The sequence below is a fragment of the Sapajus apella genome, unplaced genomic scaffold (genome assembly GCF_009761245.1).
Source record: "Sapajus apella isolate SASKATOON/1434 unplaced genomic scaffold, GSC_monkey_1.0 scaffold29, whole genome shotgun sequence".
Taxonomy (NCBI): Eukaryota; Metazoa; Chordata; class Mammalia; order Primates; family Cebidae; genus Sapajus; species Sapajus apella.
Window position 1 is genome coordinate 17450130 of NW_022436969.1, and position 15437 is coordinate 17465566.

Here is a 15437-nt window from a genome sequence, read left to right on the forward strand (position 1 = left end):
TTTGGTGTCTGCTTCCTTAAACCACCTCTAGCAGCAACTGTTGCAGACCAGGCTCCTCAGGAATCATACTGTGAGACAGAGATTTGTGTGCATGAAATACATTGGCGAGAGCCCCTGGGGATGGAGAGTGGTGGGGACTGAAGGAAGGGGGAATGGGCAGAGGGAGAAACTGAACCAAGACGCAGCAAAAACAAGGGCCTCCATGGATCCTATGCAGAGCTCTCCAGCTGGAATGGCCCTTCCGGGAGTCAAGACAAGCAGGAGAGCCAGGCTTTGTCTCTCCACTAAAAATTTATATTTAAGCTGCCTGGAAAGGGGGCTGTTTTAGCTCATTCAGATTGCTATAATAAAAATATAAAATGGTGGCTTATAAACAAGAGAAATTGATTTCTCACAGTTACAGACGCTGGGAAGTCCAAGATCAAGATACTCCAGATATGGTATCTGATGAAAACCCATTCCTTACAAAGGGCACCTTCTAGCTATGTCCTCACTTAGTGGGAGAGGAAAATGAGCTCCCTCAGGCCTGTTTTATAATGGCACTAATTCCATTCATAAGGGCTCTACCCTCATGACCTAATCACTCCTCAATGGCCCCACATATTAATACCATCACCCTGGGAGTTAATATTTTGAGATATTAATTTTAGGGACGCAAACATTCAGATCATAGCAGGGACATTAACTTGGGTGAATGGCTCTTCAGCCCAAGGGTAATGCCCACAAAGGGAATCAGCTAAGAGCTATTGGCCACCAACGCTCTCAGTAGCTGGGGAGTGGGTGCTCAGTCCTGTCTTGAAAGTGAGCAGGAATTGGGGTGAAGGGGGAATCACAGTATCCACTACCGTATGTATGTGTGTATATAGATGTAGGGACGGATGCAGATATTAAGCATGTCCTCAGTGAGCAAGCATAACTATAGACACATTTACAGTAACTTTTTCAAATAGAAATGTCAACAACCCCTCTGGTAAGCATAGTCTAGTTTTAAAGGTGCTATTGCTATCCTCCTAATATTTCCTAGAGCCATCAAGTGTGTTCCTGTCTATATCCTAGGCAGCGTTGTCTTGCTGGAATAGGAACTGCCTTCCCACCAAAGTACAGAATCTCAGTACTTCCCTATCCCATGTCTTTTCAGGAGTTCACAAATGTGTATAGTGTGTGTGTGGAGGGGGTGAGTGTGTGTGCATGATGTGTGAGGGTATGTGCAGTATGTGATATCTGAATGTATAAGTACGTGATGTATGTGGTGTGTGGATGTGAGTGTGGTGTGCATGTGAGTGTATGGAGGGGTGTGATAAGAATTGTCACCAGCTGATCTGATGTCCCCTCCTGCTCCCACCCTTTTTGGTGCCCTTGTCTTGTCACACTTTGGCCCCATGTCTGGTGTGGCTCTGCTGGTGCCAACCTCTGCTGCTCACAGGTGGCTTCCTTGCCCCTGCCCCAAGCCTCCTGCTGTTTGGGGGTCACTGGCTGGTCTTCATGGGGTGCCCATGCAGTGTCAATCTGCTCTTGACTTCTCATGCCCACTGTTCCTGGTCCATGAACTCCCTGCTCCCCTCCCTGGGTGGTCAGTGATTTTGTTTCTCCTTGGTCAGTACTGACATTGCACTCCTTTTTCGCTCTTCCTCCTTGAGAGGCAAGTCCTACAGGATAAGACTTGCGCTCTTAGTAGTCTGGTTTTTTATTTTATATAAAATTCCTCTTCTACACAGCCATCAGCATCTTCTGAGAAGAACGGAGAAGCCCTGAGTCCATGAGTTTTCAATACACACATACACACACACATTTAGCCTGGATCCACTAGGCTCCTGCAATACCAATGCTCATCCCTGAGTCTGATCTTTCCTGCCAGGTTTCTGCCTTCAGAGGCTTTTCAGTATGCCTCTTGCCCCCTCTCCCTGAAGTCCTCTGTAATCAACCCCACTAGTCCAGAAGACACATCTGTGAGTGTCTTGTCCTGAATCCTAATTTTTTTTTTCCTTCAGAGGTTTTAGGCCTCAAGAAATTCAGGGCTTATCCATATAACTCTGTTTAAGCATCGAGCATGCAGTGAAGGTTGAGGATTCACCTGAGCATTCCATGGCTGCTCAGAGCCCAGAGCCTCCTGGCAGGAAGTGCTGCCCAAGACCACATGCCTGATTCTTCCAGGTACGTCCAGGAGACTTTGCTACAGGTGGTGGAGTTGTGGCTCATGTGGAACTCATAACCGTGTGTCAGTCTCCATGTTGAAATTTGCTTTAAATCAAACTAATCTTTGGAAAATCACTTCTGTTTAAATCTACTGTGAAGTTAGAATAGTACCATCAATCAGTCAGTCCAGCGTTTGGACAGATTGTTGTTTCTTAGTTGAACAGCAAGTAAATTGGTTGGCTTCTGTTTAGCGGCTACGTTATATTAAAACAGTAACAATAATGACACAAATGTCTTTAAACTCCACGATGACATTCAGCATGGTGAGGATCTTGCACTATAGATAGTCTACAAATTCATACACTGATCTAACACTCACCCTGTAGCATATGCTCAGTAATGGTAGTCTGATTTAATTCTTTCCATTTCAGTTAAAATAACCCAAATAAGTGTATAGTATAGTGTGCTGTATCTATGGAAAAGGGATGAGAAGAAAATACATTAGGCGTTTTGTTGTTGTTGTTGTTTTTTAATGGCCGCTACTTCTGGAGGGTGATATAATGGGTAATTTTACTTTTTTTTTTTTTTATTACACTTTGTCCTAGTCCATTTTGATTGCAGTAATGGAATACCTGAAGCTGGGCAATGTTAAAGAAAACAGATTTATTTGCCTTACTATTCTGCTGGCTGCCAGATTCAAGGTTGGGCATCTGGTGAGGGCCTCAGGCTGCTTCCACTCATGGCAGAAGGCCAAGGAGAGCTGAGTGTTCAGAGATTACATGGTAGAGAGGAAGTAAGAGAAAGAAAGGAGAGATACCAGGTTCCTTCTAACAACCAGCTCTTGTGGGAACTGAGTCAGAACTCACTCCCGCAAAGGGCATTAATCTATTCATGAGGGAACTGCCCCCATGACCTAACCACTGTCCACTGGGCACTCCCTCAAACATTAGGATCAAATTTCAAAATGAAGTTCAATGCGGAGGACAAACATCCAAATGTTTTAAAACTTTTTTCTTAGTTGGAAAGGCAACATGCATTTGAAACCATCATTCTCAGCAAACTGACACAAGAACAGAAAATCAAACACTGCATGTTCTCACTCATAGGTGGGTGTTGAACAGTGAGAATACATGGACGCAGGGAGGGGAGCATCACACACTGGGGTCTGTCGGGGGGAAATAGGGGAGGGACAGCAGGGGTTGGGGAGTTGGGGAGAGATAGCATGGGGAGAAATGCCAGATATAGGTGATGGGGAGGAAGGCAGCAAAGCACACTGCCATGTGTGTACCTATGCAACAATCATGCATGTTCTTCACATGTACCCCAAAACCTAAAATGCAATAAAAAATAAAAATAAAATAAAAAATAAAAACAACATATGACCATTGTAGACAAATTGGGAAAAGGAAATAAGTTTATGGAAGAAGATAAAGATTATCCTAGCATCCCTCTCACCTAGAGAAAGCAATTGTTAACATTTTGTTATATTTCATTTCCATTTTTTCCATATACCCAGATATGAACATATATGTGTTAGACCTGAGTTGATACTGGCTGCTAAATCATGTATTTTCATTCTGTATTTGTTTTTTCACTTAACATTGTATGGGAGTTTTTTGCTTATCTGTGACTTTTAAAACATATTTTCAACAAAAGCTAAATATTACAGTGCACTACCCTATGGCTAGACATAAATATTATATCCAGTTTCTTGATATAAATAATAGTGAAATGAATAAAGTTATAAATATTCAACCACATATCAAATTCTTTCCCTGGTGTAGATGGCAACAGGTAGGATATGGATTGCTTTCATAATTAGAAAAAATATGTAAGTTGCATGGAAAAGTATCAAGCATGATATGGATAAAAAGACCTGCAAAGTCTTGGGCTAGCAACAGCAGGTTTGGTAGAAATAAGCCACCTTTCTCTCATGCCAGGTGGTGCGGGCCAGAAATAAGCCTGCCTGTGTTCTATTAAGGAAAACAATGTTTGATACAGGTGGGTGATCTAAGCCATCTTCCTTTTCCTAGGAGCAGGAAGACTGAGATGTTTCTTGGTAGCATGGAAGAGAGATATATGCAATAGTTATTTCTAACATGAGATTTCTGAGGCAATAGTGCTTCTGCCCTTCTGCTGAAGGATGTACTCCACTCTCCTTAGAGGGATATGATGGCACAGCAGATAAAGCATCCCTGAAAAGAGGTTATTTCATAGATGTGGCCTCAAAACAAAGCAGCAGCAAGAAGGATGAGTGTGGCTGGGCTGTCCCAATCACTGGCTGAGCCTAGAGAGAAGAACCCCTGAGCACCCACAGAGGGAGTTCACCACCCCACCCTCATCACAGGATAAGCTATGCATGAGAAGAAATCTCTTTCAGACTACGATCCATGCTGTGCTTTGCATCATTCATGCAAGTTTGTTAAAATATGCAGAGAAAATGATTGGTTCAAGCCGACAGACAGCATTGCAGGGGGAAACAAGAGCCTAACTTCTCCCTAGACGTAGCTTGATACTCATCTCAACTTCATTTCATCCCGTGTATCTCGATGTGCTTCTCATTTGAGAAAACAGTTCAAACCACATACAAACGAACCTGAGAAAGAAATAGTGGAGTTTCCTTATTTTAAATGTTTTAAAAATCGAAACAATTCTAAGAAATGATTTGGGAAGATTTTGAGATAAACTTTAAACTTTTTCTCTGCAGTAAGACTGAAAGCTATAGGAAAGATTCACTAACAAAGGGGGAAATAACATAAGTATGTTTAAAAACCCTTAAAATAAAACAGTATTTAATCTCTATGGAGTACTACATCTAATAAATGATATGAATGTATGTGTGTTTAGATAATTCTATTTTAATACATAGTTGCAAATATATATATATATATATATGTACATATATATAATATATGCTTTCTATTCTAGGCAAACTTCTCTCCCTGTAAAAACAGGGACAGTAAATCTTAGTAGGCTACATAATAAATTATAATAATGGACATGATAGCTCTTGTGAATAATAGCTTTTCTCTGAAGACAGTGACAGACAACCAAGTCATTGCAATCTCTCTCTGCACAACTAAATTAAGAGACTCCATCATCGATCATGTTGAGTTTGTTAAAATGCTTTTTATGTCAGTTTGGAATAGCACTAGCCTATTATAGTTACTGTCATGTTCCTCATTTTGTTAAAAAAAAAAAAAACAGATGTTCTTAGAAGAAAGCAAAGTTGTGTTTGACGTGAAAGAAATGAATTTGTCAGACTGATGGTGAGAGAGAAATCACAATGAAAGATATAAAAGTTTTTAGACGATAAAACTTAAAATATCTCCAGGGGGAGGAAAATGAATGCCAAATAAAGAACAACAAAAAAAGAACAATTATTCACATTAATATCCTATTAATATACATTACCAGCATTTGTATTTTTTAGAGGACATCATAAACTGTTCAATCATTTATATTTGATTTTCAAAATAACACGATGAGTTAAGAATTTATCACCTGTGTTCCTCAGCTGACAAAACTAAGGAGGAGAAGAGTTAGCTAACTTGTTTAAAGTCTTCAAGCTAGGCTGGGCACGGTGGCTTATGCCTGCAATCCCAGCACTTTGGGAGGCTGAGGAAGGCTGATCACTTGAGGTCAGGAGTTCAAGACCGCCTGGGCAACAGGGTGAAGCCCGTCTCTACTAAAAATACGAAAATTAGCCAGGCATGGTGACAGGCAGCTGTAATCCCAGCTACTCAGGAGTCTTAGGCAAGAGAATCACTTGAACCTGGGAGGCAGAGGTTGCAGTGAGCCAAGATTGTGCCACCACACTCCAGCCTGATCGACAGAGAGAAACTCCATCTCAAAAAAATAAAATAATAAAATAAAGTAAAATGAAGCCACCAAGCTAGTCAATGTCAGCACTGGAACCCAGGCATCTGTATCTGCTTCTCAATCTGTAGCTCTGGTTGAATAAATAGGTCTCTACCTTCTTCTCATATTTATGTTTATGTATATCTATAAATTGATATCCACAATAAGTTCAATTGAAAGAATATTTATTGACCTCTTAATAAACTTTACAATTATGGTTTTTATTCTATATCTCCTAAACTCATTTGCCCCAGAATACTTTAATATCATTATTTCTACATTCTTAGCAAAAAGTATTAAACAAGTGGTCAAAATTCTATTATCTTCATTTTTTGGCTGAAGAAGTGGAAGGGTTAAATGACATTCCTAAAATCAAATGAGCTAAAAGATGGCACAAAACTGTGGAAAGTTTAGACTTCTTGACACCATCCTAGGTTCTGAACAATTTGTCACAAGTTTGTGGGTAAGGCTGAGAAAATCGTATTATCACCAACATATTTTTCTTCATGGAGTCCAAATAATCTATGACAATCTGTCACTTGGTCTTATGCTAAAGTCTGTGTTTTAATGAATCCACCATTAGTTTCTAAGGCTCATCTCTTTGTGATCATGTCACTTCTGCTTCCATTATAACAGCAGTCTGGCCCGTCATGTAACTGAGATGAGCACGGTTTAATGCTTGTACATGGGTTAAGTCTAGAACTTCTCTCCTGGTGGCATTGTCCTGCCACTCCATGCTAACTACCTTTTAGCGCATGTACTGAGTGCCAGGCACTATGCTAACTGCATTATATGCATCTCTGTATTTAATCCTCGTGATACTATCATTATGATCCTACTAAATAGGTTGACATTAATTTGCCCAATTATAAGTTGGGAAGTGAGAAGACCAGGATCCAGACCCAGGCAGTTTGTCTTCCAAATCCTGACACTTAACCACCATTCCACTTGCCTTAAGTCTCTTCCTTGGAGCCATGTCAATCTCTAAGTCCTAAGAATACTGCTTTCTGTTCTGGTGCACTTCTCTCACCTTTCTCACTCCTTCTCAATTCAGTTTTCTCCTTCTGCATCAATCATTACTCAATAATGTTTAACCTAAAAGGCAGAACCCAATGACAGTTGTCATTTTCTAAAAAACCTCATGGACTTTGTACAATATTTCCCTTGTGTAAACCGGTATTTGACCGCAAGCTTTTCAAAGCTCGTCGTTAGTCCCAGATGCTGTGCTGACTCTGCAAAGCAGGGTGTGATAAATTGCCTGCTCCCTCAGCTTCTGTGCTTTAAGAACACAGTCATCTGTCTACATTTGACAATTTCTGTGTCATTGTCAATGATGTCTGAAACATTTTGTAAGATGATAAGGTAAAAGAGTTTCCCGGATTTCAAAATATGTATTGTGACACAGCTTTCTAAATTCCTTACTGCATTCTCATACACAACTGCACAGAAACAGTTGAACAGGACTGAACATAACACATAGTCAGACATCACTCAACTCTTGGTGGACACGGAGTATTGGTAAACTTTTGAGAGTCTCTAAACTTGCTGAAAAGTTGCCAAATGCTTTTTATGAGATTCTGGAATGCGCTTTAGAGATTCTCCTGCTATTCCCTTCACATTTCCTGTTCCTTAAAACTAGCTGCATTGTACTGTGCCTTGATATTAAACACATGCATATGCTTTTGATTAGCTGACCCCGGAATTTCTAACTAGGATTTGCTTTTTCGATGTGAAGGTTATTGTTTAAAATAGTTAATATTTTGTTTAAAGTGAGATACTTTGCACTGATTAGCACTACAAGTGGCCATGAGTACATGAAAAGGTGAATTTCAACAAATGTAAATGTCACTTTGGGGAATAAGTAGTTGCACATATTTAAATAGACAGATGATCCCCAACTTAACGATGGGTCAACTTAAAATTTTACAACTTTACAATGGTGCAAAAGCAATACACATTCAGTACACTTCTCTACTTAGGATGCAGCAGTGTCTGCACTTTTCAACTTACAATATTTCCAATTTCTGATGAGTTTATCTGGATGTAACCCCATCATAAGTTGCAGGACACTTGTATATACACCTTTCAAATAGCCCTGTTTACACAAAATCATCAGACTTAACAATAGAAGGATCAAAACTATAAATTGTTAATTTCCTAATCACTCTGAACATATTGTGATTTCCCAAGGCCCTACTTTGCCATCAAAAGTTGTATAAAAAAATCTTAACAGGCAATCTAGGCTGGACATTGGAAAGCCAAGTTGCAAGACAGGCTTATTTTTAAATTAGATGGTACAGAGATATATAGATAACATTAGAAAACATCTACCTCCTCGTGGAGGTGGAAAGGTTGACATCGCCAAGTTATCTGGAATTTGTGACACAGCACTTTTTGTTCTGAGAGTTATTAAAGTTTTCCATTGCCTTTTCAACTCAAGTTCCCAGAGCCTACTGGCCAGCTCCACCCTGACTAGCTCCTTTGAATTTAAAGGCCTGTCCTTGGCCTGTCATCAAATCCTTGTGGGCTGGGTCCTCTGGGATCAGGCCCCTTTCCCTATAGTGGAGGGAGGTTTGTCAGTGTTTTAGCTTGGGCCTGGGATAGAAATGATGTATAAATCTTGAGCTGGGCCCTTTAATTCCCTCCCATGTCCAGGTTGTAGGGGCTTTCTGTTTCACATCACCATTGTGACTCGAGTGTCCAGGGAGCTGTGCGAAGGGCACTGTCCCGTCCACACTGAGAAAAGTCCCTAAGTGCAAACAGGAATCTTTGCTGCGGGGCCACAGACTGCTATGTCTGAGATGCTGACAAACAGTGGGCACTGGCTGGCCTCAAGCTATTCCCAGAGCTTGCCTGGCAGAAGCTGAACTCAGTACAGTGTTAAGATTCCGCTCCTGCGCACGTGATTCTTATCTAACCCAGCAAAGACTCGCAGGTCTCCCTCATCCCAATCCCAGCCCCATAGGTGGGAAGTTGAGCTCAATTCTCTTTCAAACTATGATTTACACACGGTTGTATAAACATGCTCTGCTCCTTAGAGTATTTCCTTCTAATCTTAAAACACATTTTCACCTTCTAAAAGCAGAAACAAAACAAAAATATTCTCCCAGTTGTTATCAATCCAATCTTAGCATAAACAAAACCTGACTTCTGGAATCCACTCCAGGCAAAGTTGCCCCGCCCCTGCCTGAAGATGCCCCGCCCCTGCCTGAAGATGCCCCGCCCCTGGCTTCTGCGCAGCTGCACTTGCAGCCACCCAAGGCAGGCGGTGGAAGGTGGGGCCGCGCTGCCTCTACTGCGCAGATGCAGAGGCCTCCATTGCCCACCCACTGGGCTTGGCTAGAACTCAAAGCGTCTGCCTGACCGTCAGTCCCCTCCTCACCACGTTGACCCAGACAGTGTGGCTCTGAAGAATCTTTCCGCGTAGTTTCCCGTCTAGTCAGATGAGGAGAGGTAACAGTCTGAGAGAACCACGAAACTGCCAAACCCAGTGGGTCTGAATATTCCTTCAAGATTTCAAGAAATCCGACCCTTGAGGACGGCCACGGGGCCAACTGCGGTATGGACGAGTCGTTCCTGTACTTGCACAGATGGCCATGGACAAAAACAGCCCTGCTCAGGTGACTCCTGAGCCCTGAGACCTGAATGCATTTGATCAAGCGGTGATGGGCCTGGATCCCGCGGTGGGAGTGTCCTGAGTAGCCCGGGGCGGTGGAGGTGAGCCCCAGGCTGACGGTCACTCCAGGGCACCACCGCGGTGCCGGGCCTCCTTGCCCCTGCCGCCAGCTGCACCAGACTTCCACTGCGTTTTCTCCCCAGTTTGTACCATTCTTTCCAAGAGAGTTAATAGAGTCCCAAGTCCCTCTTGTAAAAACGACTGGGAATCGTGTCCAGAGATGTAGGCTGAGCGGAGAGGCTGGAGACCCTGGGTATAAGTGAGGCTGAGGATAAGATGCAGACCAGGCACCAGGCAACTGAGATTTTCAAGCAAGATCAGCGTCAGTGCAGAGGTAGAGCTGTCTCCGTTTGGAGACTGGGGAGACAATCCCAAAATTTTAGTACAAAGGGAGCTTCCTATCCATAAGGTGGAATGGCTAGGTACTAGGGAAGGAGAATCGAATCCGCTGTTAATTGTCCCAGTTTTCAGAACCCTGGATGTGACCATTTAGGACAGTGCAATACAAACTTTGGTTTCCTGACATCTTTATATCCTTGAAAATGACTGAGGACCCCAAAGAACTTCTGTTCATATGGGTTTTATATATCAGCATTTGCTGTATTAGAAATTAAAACAGAGAAACCTGAAACTATCAATTTCTTTAAATCAGTAATGAACTCCTTAAACATTAACCTTTTTTATGAAAAATAACTTTGTTTTCCAGAACAGAAGAATAGCATTATATTACATTTTTGCAAATTTCTTTAATATATTCTCTTATCTCGACATTCAATCCGTTCAGTCTATAGCCTCTGGAAAACTTCACCATCCACCCCAGAGTGAATGAGAGTGAAAAAGCTAATGACATCTTGGCATTATTACGTAAATAGTTTTGGTTTGGCAGACTGCCTGACAGGGTCCCGACTTTAAGAACCTCTGGATTAGGAGGTTCAGAGGAGTGAGCCAACCACCACAACAAAGCAAGTCAAGGTGCTTGAATTTGGCTTCTGCCTTGCAGCACATACTGGAGGAGAGGGTTTTCTGAGAAAGCATCCTTTTGGAGATATTTTTGTAGGAAAACTTGATGTAGTTTCATCAAGAATTATGTTTCCTTGATATATGTGCTCCCTAAATCTTATCCTAGTGTAAGAATTTAGGATGAGAGAGGCTAGTATTCAGTCTTTGGCTTCATAATGTTCTGATAAGGGAGGGGTCATTTATCCCACAAAAGTCACTGTTTCTTTATCCATTTTGGGGGTCATTATAAACTTGATGAAGTGAAATTCTCCTCAACCTCCTTGACTGTTTTTTTCAGTCTTCTTTACTGGCTTCACCTCTGCCTAAATGTGCAGAGGAGAGTAGGAAAGAGGAAATTCCATCCGTGATCTTTTGAATGGGCTAAGCAAAGTCTCAATGTACAAATAGCCATCTTTCCTGCTGAGAAAGCCTGGGCCTGCTTTCTGGGTTGCAGTGAGGAGGACTGATGACTTCTCAGTGAAGGAGAACTTGCAGGGTCCTGAGCCCTCTTCTCTCTGCTCTCTCCCTGCATGATTTCATCCAATCCCATGGCTTTCAGTGTTTTTATCTTCAAAACACATTATCTACCACCATTGCTTCTAAATTGAGTTTTGGGCTGAAATTTTAACTGTCTACATGATGTCTCTACTTTTACATCCTCAAGACAACTCAAATTTAACAAAGCCAAAACTGAACTCACTATCTTTCTACTCAGTGTACGTACTCAAATGTGTTCCTTCTTCATTTTACCCATGTTAGAAATTTGCATCATAGTCTTTTAAGTTGCTGAGACTATAATTCTGGAAGTAATTCTTGAGATCAATCCATCTTGACCTCTTATACTCCAGTCTGTAATCTAGTTCTGTTGATTTTAATTTCAAGTTATATCTCTAGTACGTTAGCTTTTTTCATTACCCCAGTCCAACTTTACCATCATCTTGTGCCTTGACTACCACCAGCATCCTTCCTAACTATTCTCCTTACATCCACATACACCATTTCCCCCTCCAATCTGTCTCCAACAAACTTTTTAAAAGAAAAAATACAACTACATCACTCCCCTTTCTATAGTTTTTCCATGGCCTATCAATGTTCCTAGGATAAAGTTCAAAGTTCTTAGCATAGATAAAAGATACTGGCCCCTGTCTACTGCTCCAGCCTCTTCTTACACCTCTCTCCCCATCACTCTCTGTGCTCCACCCACAGGGGTTTCATTCATTCAATGGCCATTTATGTATTGACCATGCACATTGTACCAGGCACTGAGGATACATACAGGAGTGAACAAGGCCCAAGATGCTATTCTCATGAAAATTATATTCTAGAGTAGGGAATTAGGTGACAAGCAACGATATCCATAAATGTCCAAGGTAATTTCATATGGTTAAAGTGCTATGAAGAAAATAAAAACAATGTGATAGAGAGCAGTGGTGGGCTATTTTAAATTGGGTGGTCAGAGAAGATCACACTATGAAGCTGAGCTCAGAATGACAGGAAGGATCCAGGTCAGCCATGTTAATGGGAACAGAGCATTCCAAGGTAGTGGTGACAACAAAGATAAAATCTCCAAGGCCAGTACTGATTCATGAAATAGACCAGTGGGGCTTGTCTTAGTATTGATTTTCTATTGCTGTTGTAATAAATTACTATAACATTTGTGACTTAAAACAACACAGATTTACTTTCATTTCTGGGTCAGAAGTCTGAAATGGTCTCACTGGGCTAAAACCAAGGTTTTCCTTTCTGAGACTTCAGGGGAGAATCTGTTTCCTTGCCCTTTCTGGCTTCTAGAGGCTGCCCCCACTCATAGGCTCATGGCCCTCTATCTCCATGTTCAAAGCAAGCCAGGTGGGTTGATGATCACCCCACATCGCTTTGATAGACTTGCTTCTCTGACCCTGACTCTTCTGCCTCCCTCTTCAATTTTCTTTTTTCTTTTTTTTTTTTTTTTTTTGTGAGATGGAGTCTCGCTCTTTCACCAGACTGGAGTGCAGTGGGGCAATTGCGGCTCACTGCAACTTCCGCCTCCTGGGTTCAAGAGGTCCTCCTGCCTCAGCCTCCTTAGTAGCTGGAACTACAGGCACGTGCCACTACGCCCAGCTGATTTTATGTACTTTTAGTAGAGACAGGGTTTCACCATGTTGGCCAGATGGTTTCGATCTCTTGACCTTGTGATCTGCCTGCCTCAGCCTCCCAAAGTGCTGGGATTACGGCCATGAGCCGCAGTGCCCGGCCAATTTTCAGAACTCTTCTGATTACATTGGACTGCCCAGATAGTCCAGAATAATCCCCCCATTTTAAGGTCAGTGATTACTAACCTTGATTTCATCTGCAACCTCAATTCTTCTTAGCCATGTAAGATAACGTATTCACAGTTTCCAGGGATTAGGATGTGTATATTTTGGTGGGGGAGGAGGAAAAGAGGCATTATTCTGCCTACAACACGTAGAAAAGTATGAAAGGAGATGATGTCAAAGAGGTGAGCTTGGACCAAGTTATGAAAGGCTTGTAGACCAAATTAAGGAGTTTGAATTTTATTTCATCTAAAAGAAAAAGCCATTGAAGGGTTTTAACCAGGGCAGTTAAGTGATCTGAATGGCATTTTAAAAGGAACATTCTGTTTTCCACATGAAATTGGATTTAAGAAGGGAAAAGTGGCAACAAGGAGACTAGGAAATGTGTGAACTTGTCTGGGCTTGATTAGTTGGATTAGGGTGGTAGCAATAGAGGTGGAGAGAAGGGAATAATTATAGGATATATTTTGAAGATAGAAACTTGCTAATATCTTCATATGGATGTATAATAAAGGGAAGGGAAAAATGAGGGATGAGTCCTTCATTTGTTGAAATGGAGAACCTGGAAGATGACCAAATTTGAAGTGATAGAAATCAAATTTTTTCTCACATTAACTGTGAAAGGCACCTTTGGTATCCAAATGGAGATGTCAAGATGGCAATTATATGCATGAATCTGCATCCCAGAATTGGTTTGGTCTTTTGCTATTTTATTTTTTCTGTAGTTCATTGTTTACATATGATACTTGGCAGCCACTAAATACAAAGTTCTATCAGGAGCAGCTTGAACAGCTATTAAACATTTTATCGTGAAAAACTATTCAGAATGGTGCTAGAACAACTGGACATCCACATGCAAGAAGATGAATATAGACCTTACACCCAACACAAAAGTTAACTGAAAATTGATCACAGACCTAAATGTAAGACACAAAACTGTAAAACTCCTAGAAGATGACTTCGGAGAAATTCTAGATGACCTCATTTTCTGCAATGACTTTTTACATCCAACACCAAAGTCCCAATTCCTGAAAGAAAGAATTAGTCAGCTGTACTTCATTAAAATTAAAAATTCTGGGTGGGGTTCAGTGGCTCACACCTGTAATTCCAGCACTTTGGGAGGCCGAGGAGGGTGGATCATTTGAGGTCAGGGGTTCAAGACCAGCCTGGACAACATGGTGAAATCCTATCTCTACTAAAAATGCAAAAATTAACCAGATGTGATGGTGTGCACTTGTAGTCCCAGCTACTCAGGATGCCAAAGCAGGACAATCGCTTTAACCCAGGAGGCAGAGGTTATAGTGAGCCAAGATTGATTGCATCACAGCACTCCAGCCTGGGCGACAGAGTGAGACTCTGTCTCAGGATGGGATGGGATGGGATGGGACGGGATGGGATGGGATAGAAATTCTGCTTTGTGAAAGACACTGTCAGAATAAAGACAAGCCACAGACAGACAAGGAAAAAATATTTACAAAAGACATAGCTGATAAAGAACTGTTATCAAAATCCAAAACAGACGAAGAACTTTTAAAATTCAGTAATGAGAAAACGACCAGATTAAAAAATGGGCCAAAGACCTTAACAGACACCTAGTCAAAAAAGATATACAGATGGCAAATAAACATATGAAAAGAACTTCCACCTATTCTATCAGGGAAACACAAAATAAAACAACCAGATGCCCTACATACCTATTAGAATGGGAAAAATTCACAGCACCAAATGCTGATGAGGATGGGAGCCACAGGAGCTCTCATTCATTGTTGATGGCAATGCAAAATGGTATAGCCACTGTGGAAGACACTTTGGCAGTTTCTTACAAAACTGAACATATTATAACTCTATGATGCAGCATCCAGGCTCCTTGGTATTTATCCAGAGGAGGTGAAAACTTATGTCTACGGAAAACCCCACACATGGATGTTTATAGCAGCTTTATTAATAATTGCCAAAACTTGGAAGCAACTGAGATGTCCTTAAGTAATGAAATGGATACACTATGGTACATCCAGATGATGGAATATTATTTAGTGATAAAAAGAACTGTCAAGCCATGAAAAGATATGTAGGAAACTTAAATGTATATTACTAAGTGAAAGAAGTCAATCTGAAAAGGCTACATACTATAGAATTCCAACTATAAGACATTCTCAGGCAAAACTATGAAGACAGTTAAAAAAAAAAATCAGTATTTGCCAGGGGATATGGAGGAAAGGGATGAATAAGCAGGGCACAGAGGATTTTTAGGGCAGCAAAACTACTCTGAATGATACTGTAATGATGGATACATGTTATCAAACATTTGTCCAGACCCATTGAATGTACAATAAGAAGAATGAACCCTAAATGAAAACTGTGACCTCTGGGTGATAATGATGTATCAATGTAAATTCATCAGTTGTAACAAATGTACTCATGTGGCAGGGGATGCTTGTACTTAGGAAGGCTATTGCAGGCATAAGGGCAGAAAA

General features: G+C 41.2%; 1 long non-coding RNA gene across 1 annotated transcript; it reads left to right on the plus strand.

The window, feature by feature from the left end:
- The first annotated feature begins 3534 nt into the window (after window positions 1–3534).
- On the plus strand, window positions 3535–15117 carry LOC116561512. The gene is made up of 3 exons (XR_004273460.1): window positions 3535–3546; window positions 7280–7285; window positions 14846–15117. It is a non-coding gene; the product is annotated as an uncharacterized LOC116561512 (long non-coding RNA).
- The last annotated feature ends 320 nt before the right edge of the window (window positions 15118–15437 follow it).